Source organism: Quercus suber, unplaced genomic scaffold, assembly GCF_002906115.3.
Source record: "Quercus suber isolate HL8 unplaced genomic scaffold, Cork oak 2.0 scaffold_427, whole genome shotgun sequence".
In the NCBI taxonomy this organism is placed as follows: domain Eukaryota; kingdom Viridiplantae; phylum Streptophyta; class Magnoliopsida; order Fagales; family Fagaceae; genus Quercus; species Quercus suber.
Window position 1 is genome coordinate 73543 of NW_027069878.1, and position 13472 is coordinate 87014.

General features: G+C 35.0%; 1 pseudogene; it reads left to right on the forward strand.

Moving 5' to 3' along the window:
- Positions 1 to 488: 488 nt before the first annotated feature.
- LOC112029938 (methyl-CpG-binding domain-containing protein 7-like) lies at positions 489 to 2299 on the forward strand (annotated as a pseudogene).
- Positions 2300 to 13472: the final 11173 nt, after the last annotated feature.

Sequence of the window (13472 nt, forward strand, 5' to 3'; positions counted from 1 at the left end):
GTTTTGGATAATTTATGTTTTTGAAAATTTTATTAGTTCACTTGAAAATTTTTTTACTCACTTTAGTATAAAATTTGATAATTTGTATAAAAAATGAAACTTTTAAAGAATTTCACTATAAAAATAGTAAAAATGAATTTTATTTTATGAATGATCTCCATCAAACATAATAGTGATTGAAAATACTAAGTTTTTTTTTTTGGTTGTGTTTTTTGGTTGTGTGTGTGTGTATATAACTTATCAAATAAAAAAGTTTGTGTATATAATATAAAAACGTGTGTGTGTGTGTGTGTGTGTGTGTGTGTGTGTGTGTGTGTGTGTGTGTGTGTGTGGGTGTGTGTGTGGGTGTGGGTGGGGGGGGGGGGGGGGGGGGGGGGGGGGGGGGGGGGGGGGGGGGTGGTGGGGGAATGATTGGTAAAAACAGAAAGGCTTAAAGTGCCCAAATTATGAAGGTAAATTCCTCAATAATAATGCTGAAGCTGCTGCAGATGCAAATCGTTGTCCGCACCATCAAGAGCACCTCACACTTTAAGCTGCCTGTTGATTGGGTCATTGAAGAAAAGCCCCGTAGCAATGCCAACTATGCTGGTATTATTGACAAGGTACTTTTATGTATGTATTAATGTACACTTATTTATCTATAAGGTAAATGATATGCTTTATGTCTTAGCAAAATGCTTTATATATATGTTGTAATTTTGTTACTACAGAATTCTAGATATGGGTTAATTTTTGGTCATTTCACTTTTCACTGATCTTATATGACCATTTGAGGGGAATTTAGTATTGGCATTGAAAAAACTTTTGTTTGCTTAGAGTGTCTAGTGATGAAAAAAATTTGCTGGGAATATTCAAATTATGCAAATGAAATGAACAATTTGGATCTAGATTTGTGTCTGAATTGACTTCCATTGGACCCCAGGGAAAAAAATTGAAGTAAAAAACTGCTGTTTTGCTTACCATTGTTTTCTGTTTCCTTTTAAAAAAAAAAAAAATGAATGGAAGACAAGGTTTAAATACCTCTTTATTTATCCTGGTTGTAATCTCTAGGGTCAAGTACAATGACATTGGGCTAAAGATAAGAAAGTGATGCCATTTCCGAAATTTAAAGGATTCCTCAACAAAGGAATTGTCATCCTATATCATAAAAGAGCAAGATTAATACAGTATTTAGGTGCTGTCTTTAAGTTCATTAAGATTTTGCCATGTGGGTTTTTTCTCACAGAATGAAATGTATTTTTTATTAAATAATCTCATGGCTCAATCTTAAGTAGAGTACCTAAGGAATAGCACCTAAAGAATTGTACCTAAGTTTTGTTCATAAAAAATATTCTTGCTAATGATGAGTTTCTAATAAATCCTGTTCTGGGCCTTTCAATAGTTGAGGGTGGATACCATGGTTGCCTTCTTATGCTAACATGCATTGTTTATCCAATTATTTTATATTGAACAGTTATTACATGTATTCCTCCAAAATCTATGGCATATTGTACTTTTGGATGATCCATTTTCCTGAAAGGAGACTATATAAGTTTGGTTCCAGCATACCTTCCTCTTCTTTGCTTGCACTCACAGGCTTCACAGCTACTTTGTCCATAATACCTTTCATTAATAGGCATACTTCTTCAATCATGAAATGGAAAATGTTATCTTTTTATGCAGTATTATATTAAGCCAGGGACTGGGCAGTGGTTTCGTTCTTTAGTAGCAGTTGAGAGGTACCTAACACAAACAAATGAAAATACAGCAACACCCAAGGCATTGAAACCAGGCGATCAGGTTAGTGTGGGTTTAGTTATTGTTACTGCTTAAACAAGAATTTATTTTCACTTCTGCAATTCGTAACTGTGTCTATCTGTGCTTCTTTTCCAGGCTTCACACTATTGCGGTTTACGGAAAAAAATATTTCCAGTGATATATATTCTCTGGATGTTCTTAGCAAGGACCTATAAGATGAAGAAGATACAGTTACGCTCAAGGCGTTGAAACTGAGCAATAGTTCAACAGTGAGTTGAAAGATTAATTATGGTAAAACAAAAATTCTGTTGCCGTTGTATTATTTTATTCTGTAAAAAAAATTGTGCCTTTTGCAGCCTTCAAAAAAAACTGCTTCTCGGAAGAAAAATAATTCTAGCAAGGGGTAGTACTTCTGCCAGCCCACCTGAAAAGATAAATTGGGTTCTGTCTGGTCCGGGGGCTTATATGGAGTGCTTTCAAGGATGAGTCTATTGTTCCTGAATCTGAAAAGCAAAAATGGTCTGAGACATTCATCACAACCCTTCAAGACAGGAATTTTTAATGCACAGTTTTGAGGTATTACTGTTTTAACAGACCCCCCCCCAACCGCCAAAATAATATCTGACTTAAAGAATGTTTGAACTTGCTAGTCTCCCACCTATGGGTGCCTAGGGATTGAAAGGGACTCGGTTAATGTTCGAACAATTTTAATCTGTTTTAGAGTTCATGCCCTTCAATTATGCTCCCCAGTTCTAGCCATTAAGCTTAACAGTAGAAATTCAAATGCATAACATGAACGGACTTACTTTATAATCATATTAAAATGGGTAAAACCCTAAGGCCTAATCTAGGGACCATCTTTCAAAGCAAGAGCATCACATCACAAGAGACCATTTAAATGGGCCAAATAATTAAGTGAGAAAGTGGGGGACTTGTCTTCGACGTGGGATTGCAAAAGTTTTTCAGGGAGTACGCAAATAGTTTCCCTAAAACTATAAAAAAGTAGCCCACATTAAGTTATTAAATTTTATATTTAAAAAATGCGCGCTATTACTTCAATTAGGCGCGCACTTGCACAGTTGCACTCTATGCTCTAATAAGAGACCATATGCGCACGCTTTGACCAGCATTGCTTCTATTCAATAACAAAATTTCATTCATTATTCAATTAAAATCAGCAAAAGTTAGAAATGATCTAACAATATGAACCAAGAAATTAACATTAGCTAAAACCCTACTAAAATATCCCAAATACACTCAATCAATATGCATGTTAATCATACCATGCATACATCATTAACCATGGCAAGCAATTCCAACAAGCACAAAGCTAAATAAACCCTACATTAATAAAAATAAATAAATGTGGGCAAGCAATTCCAACAAGCACAAAGCTAAATAAACCCTACATTAATAAAAATAAATAAATGTGATTGGGAAAGAGAGAGAGAGAGAGAGAATACCTTGTCGACACGGCCAGGGGAGGCGGTGTTATTGCGACGGGTCTTAAACTCAATGAACCAATCATCGGGAAGTTTGAAAGGTGACGTGGAGACAATCTGCAATTCCCTTTTGGCAATATTTGATTCTGGCTCGGGTGGGCTCAGCATTTGTAATGGAGTCGACGTCGACGGTGACAATTTGCCCCTCATTTTGAGGGAATGATGTCACTTTAGTTGCCCCTGTGTGCCTGTCACCGTTTCTGTCTCTTCTAAAAAGTAAAAACACGACTCGATAGTGTTAGTGTGTCACTGATACTGTATATGTTAATTCGAGCCTCCACGGAAAAACTGTGATTTTGGGTGTTCAAACGGTGTCGTTTTCACCACTGTCCTCCTTAATAAAAAGATTAAATTTAATAACATATGATGTAAGAGCATTCTCATTAAGGGTTTTAAATGCTAAAAGATGCTTTTTTTTATATACCATTTTTGACCCAAAAGCTTGCTCCATCAAGAGTTTTAAAATGCTATAATTTTTGGCATTGATGAACAGTGCGGTCTCATATTTGAAACTGTACTGTTCACCAATTGTAAAATTTATATTATTTTTTTATTCAAGTGGGCCCACTTTCTTTTCTTCTTTGTCTTTGTCTTTCTCATTTCCCGTTTCTTCCCTGTCTCACCATTTCTCTGCTCTCTCTCTCCCTCTGCTCGATGCCTCCCTCTCCGACGAAACCCAGGCTGGAGTATCAAGCCAAGTCGATTTTTTTTTTATTCACTCAACGCTCTCTCTCTACTCTATCTTTCTCTTTCCTCTCTCATTTCTTTCTTCTCTCTTCTCTGTCTGTGCTTCACCGATGAGTGGGCTTTAGTGATGATTGTGCTTCAGCGATTGTGGGATGCCGATGGCTGTGGTCCGATGATTGTGGTCATGGATTGTGGGTCTGATGGCTGTGGTCAGGTGGCGGTGATGGAGGTTTCTTCTTTTTCTTTTTTCTTTTCTTTTTTTTTTTTGTTGTTGTTGTTCTGCGTGGTTCTTCTTGGGTCCGATTGGGCTCCGATCATGCGAGGCCAACACAAAACGACATGTTATCAAATCTGGGTTTTGTTTCCTTTTGTTATTCCTTTGTTGGATTACTATGGAGAGGTAATCAATCTGGGTTTGGTGGCGTTGATGTTCAAACAGAGCTTGGTGGTCAACCATGGAGCACGGGTCGGAGCGTGGATCGAAGGAGTCGTGGTCTAATTTGGTTGATTTGGTTTGTGGGTTTTTTTTTGCTGTGGGTTGTGGTCCGATTTGGCCATGGTTTGTGGGTTTTTTTCCTTTTTTTATTGTTGTGGTTGGTGGTGATTTGGTCCAATTGCTGTTGATTTTTTTTTGGTCCAACAGTGGATGTGGATGTGGTGGGTGTGGTGGGTGGATGTGGAGGTTTTTCTTCTTCTTTTTTCTCTGCTATTGTTTCTAGCTGGTAGCTGGTGGCGGTGATGGTGGGTGGATGTGGTGGTTGTGGTATGCGTGGGTGGGTGGATGCGGTGGCCGACAATTGCTGAGAATAATTGGGTTGAGAAAGAGAGAGACAGAGGAGAGAGAAGGAAAAATTAAAAAAAAAATGATAAAGAAAGAATATTTAAATGGAATGTTAAAAAAAATAGAAGTTTTGATGGAAGGGATGTTGTAAAGTGGAGTGTTATATGTTATAAAATTGGGTTTTGAGATGGTAAATGCTAAATTTTTTGCCATCCTTGATAAGAATGCTCTAAAAGCCTTTATTTATACCCTCTGATAAAACAAAACCATTTCACATATTTTTCAAATAAAGAAATGGTGATTAATACCAAAAAAAAAAAATTAAGAAATATATTTGATTTTTTTAGAGTAGAATACAAGAATTACTTTTGAAATTTGGTTTAGTGTTTTTGGGCAACAAGTCACGGTAGTATTTTTAAACCATGGATTTTAGTGAAATAAGAAGTTCGGAACAAGTAACTTTCAAATGATGTAAGTGTTGTTTGTGCTTAGAGATCAAATTGAATATTTTTTTTAATATCTTGATAATACATGGCTATCTCTCTTAGTAGCAACCATCCATGCTAGCTAAACAATGCCCTCCTTGCAAAGCTAGCATGGATGGTTGCTACTAAGAGAGATAGCCTCTGCATGCAGATCCTTAGAGCAAAGTATAAAATCAAGCATGATTAACAAAGGTCTGACCCCCCTAGATCAGCCTCCCCCCATATGGAAAGTGATTGAGCAAGCAAAATCCATCATTGTTCAAGGAGCATGCTACCTCATTGGCGATGGCTCTTCAATTGATGTCTGGCAGGACCCATGGGTACCCTGGTATCATGGTTTTATCCCTAAACCTAGAGATAAAAATTCAACTCAACTCTCCATCAAGGTTTCCCACCTTATAGACCATGACTTACACTATTGGAAAGCATCGATCATAAACAATTTGTTCAACTCTGCCTCGGCCAAGGCTATACTTTCAATCTCTATTCCTAGTAGACATACTCCAAACAAATTAATTTGGGTTTTGGACTCAAAAGGCTTATTCTCGATCAAATCGACGCATCAAGTTTTGAACCCTCTAACGAAAGCCCTATCACCATTAGCGGTAAACTAGAAAAAGCTTTGGAATCTCAAAGCTCCCAAAAGAAACAAGATGTTCCTCTAAAGGTTAAGCATTAATGCCCTTCCAACAAGAGAAAACATAGGGAAGCGACTTGATATGCCAGAGGTAAATTGTCTTTTCTGTACAAGCTCTTTTGAAACACTGATGCACCTGTTTCTCACATGCCCCATGGCAAAAACTCTATGGTTCGCTGCCTGCTGCGGTTTCAAATCGGAGGAAGCTCAAGCTTCCGCACATGAGGAGATTGTTAACCTTGTCCTAGACGACCCCCCCCCCCCTCCCCCCCCCCCCCCCCCACGGCTCTAAGTCAATCCATGGACCAATGGAAAGTTTCCCTCACTATGGCTTCCACCTTAGAGGAAATATGGAGACTTATGGCATGTTTGGATGTTTAAAAAAGGAGGGAGAGTAGAGTAGAGGGAGGGAGAGTAATGCAATTACCTTGTTTGGAAGTTTTTTAAAGAATGAGGGGGAGGGGTTTGGAGGAGTTTGGAGGGGTTTGGACTCCCTCTAGCCCCCAATTTTAATTCTCCCAAATTGGAGAGATTTGTAGGGGGGGTAGAGTACATAAACTATTGACCAAGTAAATTACCTAATTTACCCTTATTATATTAACAAAATTACACAAGGGGAAGGGCTAATTACTCCCTTCCCCCTTACTAATTTTAAAAACATCCAAATAAGGTAGAGGTGAATCATTCTCCTCTACTCTCCTCCCTACTACTCCCCTTCCCTCTACTTCCCTCTACTCTCCTCCCTCTCTAAACTTCCAAACAAGCCATTAGAAACTCCAAGCTTCACTCCAATAGCTCTACCACTTTAATGAACTCCATCCAACTTGTCTGGAGATACATCCGCGATTTCATTGAGGTATCCTTACCCACCTCCCCATCCCTTTTACATCATGTCTCCCCCCGACGGTCCCCACCTCCTCCTAGTTGGATCAAGATTAATGTGGACGCTGCCTTGTCAAGCTCCAAGGTTGCTATTGTTGTGGTAGCAAGGGATTTTTGTGGCTTTCTATGCAATGTTTGGGCCAGAATTATCTCTCACCACTCCCCCCTTCAAGCCGAAGCAAAAGCACTCCTTTGGGCCGTGCAAATAGCAAAGAGAGAGGGATGGCAGCAAGTTCTTTTCTAAGGTGATTCCAAAATTTGCTTCAATGCCGTCTCTTCTACCAGTTCTCCACCCAACTGGGCCATCCAAGCCACCATCTCCAATGTCCTCGACCGTGCTCAGTTTTTTAGTTCTTGTTCTTTTGTTTGGATTAAGAGATGTTGCAATTCTGCAGCACGCATCTCTGCTAAGTTTGCTTTAGATTCTTGCCTGTCTTGTTTTTTCAATAAGGATAATCTTCCCCCAACATTAGCTACTGTTTGTAAGGATGATTATCTTGTATGTTCTTGTTCTCATTTTCAATGGACTGAAGTTTATCAAAAGAAAAAAAAAATTCAAACCTTAGAAATGGTATCTATATTTTAGTAATTAATCTTTTATTAACAAAATAAAAATAAAAATAAAAATCAATCACGACTGGTGTAAATAGGGGTTCTCCCTGCTTTGCTCTCAAACTTGAAGATGAGGTTGGTGTATCATCATATCATGATGTACCTGATTAGCAATTAAGTTGTAATTTATTGTTTCTTGCATTAGTGCTCTGTAACTTCGGGATTAGTAGATACTTTGTTTTGATACTGGTTCTTCATTGAAATTAAAATTCTCATGTCAAGCAAAAATTTTAGGTGAGTTCAACATACTTTGAAAACCAATTACATAGAAATTTTTTCCCGAAACTTGCCTGAAAATGGCTTGAGTAAGTATGTCATTAGAAAGAACAAATTTCAGTTTTTCTCTGCTACTCCTTTATCCAATCAAGTCTCTTTTGTGACACTTATATCTACGAAATTTAACCCTTAAAAACGAGAGAGAAGGCTAAGACTACCTAATTGGCTAATTCCCATTGGGTTGAATCCCTTGTAGCTTCCGTACTTTCACCCTCTCCAAATTGTCACCATTGAGGGGAGACCCAATCAAACACTCTTTATTCTTTTGTGTGTCTTGAATTGGACTTGGAAATCACAGAAACTATCCCAAACCTTCAAGTGGCCTTGTTGTTTCCAATATATTGGATTTGGTTGGCATCACAACTTATGGAAAGCTATTGAAGAATATCGGCTAGTGCAACTGGTTCATAGTAGGAATAGAGAGCTTGGGTACAAGAACATCTACCTAGAACTAGGAGTATTTTTGTTGGCCCGGGGTTCACCATTGAGGGGAGACCCAATCAAACACTCTTTATTCTTTTGTGTGTCTTGAATTGGACTTGGAAATCACAGAAACTATCCCAAACCTTCAAGTGGCCTTGTTGTTTCCAATATATTGGATTTGGTTGGCATCACAACTTATGGAAAGCTATTGAAGAATATCGGCTAGTGCAACTGGTTCATAGTAGGAATAGAGAGCTTGGGTACAAGAACATCTACCTAGAACTAGGAGTATTTTTGTTGGCCCGGGGTAAGAATATTCTTTTAAATATTGTTTTGTACTTAGTGTTTTTTTTTTTTTTTTTTTTAGAGAGTTTCAACTTACGGTGTCTGCTCTTAATGATGATCTTTATAATTAAACCAAGACACCAATCAATTTTTGGTGCAGGTAGGGATTAAACCCTAAATCTTTTATTCAACCATTAAAAACTTTACCCGTTGAGTTAACTAGAACCCACGTTTTATACTTAGTTGGTTCCACTAATTTTTTTCAAATTGTTACCAAAATCAGTATAAGAAAATTCCATGTTTTGCGTTGTTAAAATATGGAGCGGTATCATTCAATATCGATTTATACATGGGTCAAACACATGGGAATTATCATTTTGATGTGAGAGAGAAAAGTTAACAAGATAAAAAGTTAATAGGTTAAATTTTTTTTCATCCAAATGTTAAGATTAAAAGTGAACTTCTTAAATTTTAGTCTCAACCATAATAGTGCTACTGCATGGAGTAATATACCTACACTGTATCTCAATCCACAACGTTGGACCAATTAATATTAGGTATATGAGCTAACTGATAAATTTTATTGTTAATAATAATAATATCTAAATTACTCTTTTAACCAGTTTGTGTTTTTTAATTTAAAATTATTTAACTAAATGATAGAGATATTTAATAGAGTTTAAGAATTTGTGTGAGAGTATTTTAATACACAAAAAGTTGAAAACCAAACATGGAAACCTGTTATTATTAATAGTATAGAGGATATATATATATATATATATAATATTTAGTTCCAACATAGAAATTAGAATAATCACTAAGGGTGTTCGCGGTGCGGTGCGGTGCAGTTTTAGGCCATTTTTAGCACCGTACTTTGCGGTGCGGTTTAACCAAAATCATAACTGCACCGCACCTCATTTTTGCGGTCACATGTGTGGTGCGGTTTATAGTTTAGCCAAAACCATAACCGCACCGCACCTCAATTTTGCGGTCACATGTGCGGTACAGTGTATAAAAATTCACATGCTATATAAAAATTCAACATATATATCACCATTCAATTCAAAATGCATCAATAATATCACTATCTCAAATTCAACAAACATGTAATGAAGTCAAGTACTTTGAATAAGGTAGAGTGGCAAGCAACTGAAATGTTTTAACTATCAAAATCTAATGCTCTTCAGTCCTCGCTTTAGATCGAGAATATGAAGTAAAGAGTTTATGTGAAACACTAGGTACAAAGCAAAAAGGATTTACCCATACTCAAAGCAATTCTAGTCATGCCTACTAATTTCAAGTTTCAATTATCACAACCATAATGTAAACAAGTCTAAAGCAAAGCATGAAATGAATTACAAATCCAAAACAAATATTAGTTGTAAACCCAACAAGAAATTGTTTAAATGATACGGCTAATAGGAAGTTCCAAGTGCCATATACTAATGGCAACACAACAATCAATAAAAAAAAAATATAATTAACAAAGAAAAACTTTAGCAATAGAACAATGAGATACGGCTAAGAGATACAGCTAATAGTCTGGTGCAATGGCAATGAATTGAACAAAGAAAAACTTGAATTGAACACATAAATACCTCAATAATAGAAGTAACTAGTACGGCAGTAAGTAGTCTAGGACAATAGGACTCTGGGTTGAAGTGTGGCGGCTAGGGTATTAAATTATTAATGTATTGATCTTTTGTCCTTATTTTATATATATATATATATATATTTATTTATTTATTTATTTATTTATATATTTGATATTAAATAAATAAATATATTAATATATATAGGGTGCAGTGCGGTGCGGTTTGTACGGTTTTTCTATTATAAAACCGCAAATTGCACTGCATCATACAGTGCGGTGCACTATTACGTGCGGTGCGAAATAATGCGGTGCGGTGCAGTTTTGTCATTTTGAGGGCGGTTTTGATGCGGTTTTTGCGGTTTGTGCAGTTTGTGCGGTTTTGGTGAACACCCCTAATAATCACTATAATGAATTTTAAAATTTACCCTCAATTTTTGGGTTAGTTAAGATTTTCAGATTTAGATCTCATGCAATTATGAGTTCCAATTAGCTCAACTGGTAAAGTTTCCGATAGTTGCATAAGATATCTGAGGTTCAATCACCACCTATACTAAAAACCAATTGATGTCTTGGTCTAATGACAAATAACTATTATCAAGAGTGAATGTCATAAGTTAAAACTCTCTCTCAATATATATATATATATATATATAAGAGGATTTTCCTCTTTCAACTGGACTTTTATGTGGTTCAAAAATACCCTCATTAATAATAGGTAACTTCATTTAAAAATATGGTCATAAATATCAAATAACAAATTTTATTTTGAAATCAAAAAGAGAAATCCTAAAATTTAGGATTTTTTTTCCATTCATGTTAAAAAATGAAATTACAGTTACTATTTATCTCTAAAGTTTATCCTTTTTATCATTCTAAAAATAAAAAAAAAATAAAAACAAAAAAAAAGTTTATCCTTTTTATTTGTTAGAAAAATAAAAAAAAATTTAATTATAATATATACAAATTATTAATCTGTACTAAAAAAATAAAAGAGTTTCTGAGCACGCGCATGAGCACATGCTTAGAAGTTATATATATATATATATATAAAGTCAACTTTTTCACTTCTAAATTCTAATCCGAATATTAATACAATTGCACAATGCGGGATTTCAATCCTGTCTGAATTCTCATAACTTCTGCATGTTACCACAGAAATGTAAGTTCTAGAACCAAGCAAGTACGTGGAAAGGTGTGTGATTAAATTGACTAATATATATCTCCATATGTCTGCGTTAAACGAAGTGCTTAGTAAGAAACTAGACCATGTCAACTACCTTGCACATAGGGGCATGTCTTAATTAAGCTGATCGAGCATCACAGCTTATGGTTGCAATGTACGGTTGGATAATATGTGGCGTATGAGAAAGAGAAACTATATATAAAACTTGGTACGCATTTGACTTCATTGGATTCAATTTTTGTTAACATCAACGTGTGCGCAAGGGTTTACACAGGACTTTATATATAATGTGAAACAAAATGGGTGGGGCAAAATTAAAAGATGATATTAAAAGTGAAATTAATCTAAAAAATATTAATCAACAATAATAACAAAATAAATAAACAATTGTAAGCAAATATGAATATATTTCATATTATTAAAATAAATAAACAAAATTAACCAATTCATAGCTACTAAAAATTTACAAACTGATGGAGTAAGAATGTGATTAGTGTTACTTAAAAAATATAATGAATAAATGTTTGAAATGATTTTTTTGTGATTTGTGACATATCAATTTGTAAGACATAAGTTGTAAAATTTGTAGTATTTTCAGTATTATTCAAGGATAAAATACTGTAAAAAGTATCATAAATAGTAAAAATGGTGTAAATAATGATGTAAAATAAAAAATAGTGAAATAGGTGCAACCGTACAAGTTGCAGTAGGACAAGACAAAAGCAATGGATTGGTCACTTTCAACAAGTAAAAGTCCTTCTTTCATTTTTTTTTGTTTCCTCCATGTCAGTACATAACTACTTTAGACTACTATTATTAAAAATTTTGAGGAGTCAAGGGGGGCACCAAAAATTTTGAGGAGTCGGGGGGCAGGTGCCCCCCTCGCCCCCCTCTGGCTCCGCCAGTGACGTACAGAGATCGTGGGGAAGAATTGACTAAATAATATCAACTTAAGCCTGTTTCTGCAGACAACAAACACTCTCTCAACTCATCATAGTGTAAACATCAAATCTGTTGTTTCAAGCCGCCATGCGTGCATTATGTCTAGCACAAGCAGCACACGACTGACTCGTGAGGAAATATATATAGTCCACCATGATTATTGATTGGTGAAAGTTGATACCTAACCTTACTGTTGTTGGATGGTCGGTCATTACTATAATGCAAGCTTGATGTCATAAAATAAAGATTAAAGATGCATCATTAGCTATAGGGAAGCGAATAGATGTGCCGATGTTTTGACAAAGATGGAAGCAAATCACTGTACAGATTTTGTTTATTTTGATAATCTCCCTCTGTATATTTTGAATCAAATTAAGCAGGATGCCTTAGAAACTTTGTATTGCAGGCATAGCAGTAGCTGTGCTGCTATGTCTTAGTTTTTCTTTTTCCTTTCTTTTCTTTTATTGTATTCCACTTTACCCAAAAAAAAAAAAAAAAAAAAAAAAAAATGCATCATTAGCTAAATCGTCAAACATGAGCTTTTGGACTTTCTAGTTTCTCTTCCAATCTCTATCAGTGGGGTCGAGCTTAATAGATAAATAAAAAAATTAGAAAAGCATGAGTATAGTAGCAGTACAACTCAAAATTAATTTCTTTGAGAAATTTTTTTATATATAAGATATAAATTCTTTTTTAATTTAATCTAAGTGTATTTGTGTGTGGAATTCATTTTTAGAAACTTGAACTCTGGCATTTACTTTCCATAACTCACAAGCACTTATACTTATGGAGTGATAACTTATTTCAGGATTTAAACTCCACATATTTGAATAAAATTACTAATATAAAAAAATTTATATGAATTTTAATAACATAATTATAGATTTGAGAATTGAGGATTTTGTGAAAAGAAAAACACTTATATTATTGTCATTTCAAATACACATATTAATAAAGCTAAAAATCCAATTGTTATTAATATATATATACACACACACTTATTTAAACTCTACAAACCATTTCTAATTTTCTACCACCAAATCCTAATCATATTCTTTGAATACTTCTATCCAAAAGAATTTTTATTGCTTTTTGAATCATAATTTAACAATTTTGACTGATATAAAACGACATAAAACATTTCTAAATTTCTAAAAGATGGTACTAAATATCATGAGCAAAAGCTATACGTGAGAGTTTTTTTTTTTTTTTCATTTAAAAAAATGTGAGGTTTTTCTTTTTATAGGTATGAGAAAATCCAAGAAACTCCTATAATTAGGAGTAATTTATTGCCTAAAATCTCATTCACAATTAAGGAAATTATTATTGAACCCATAACGGAGGCCATTATTCCCCTCATCATGGGCCATTATGGCCATAATGAAGATAATGGCTCCAATCAAGGGAATTATTTACACCACCACTCCTATACCTTGAGAAAGGGTG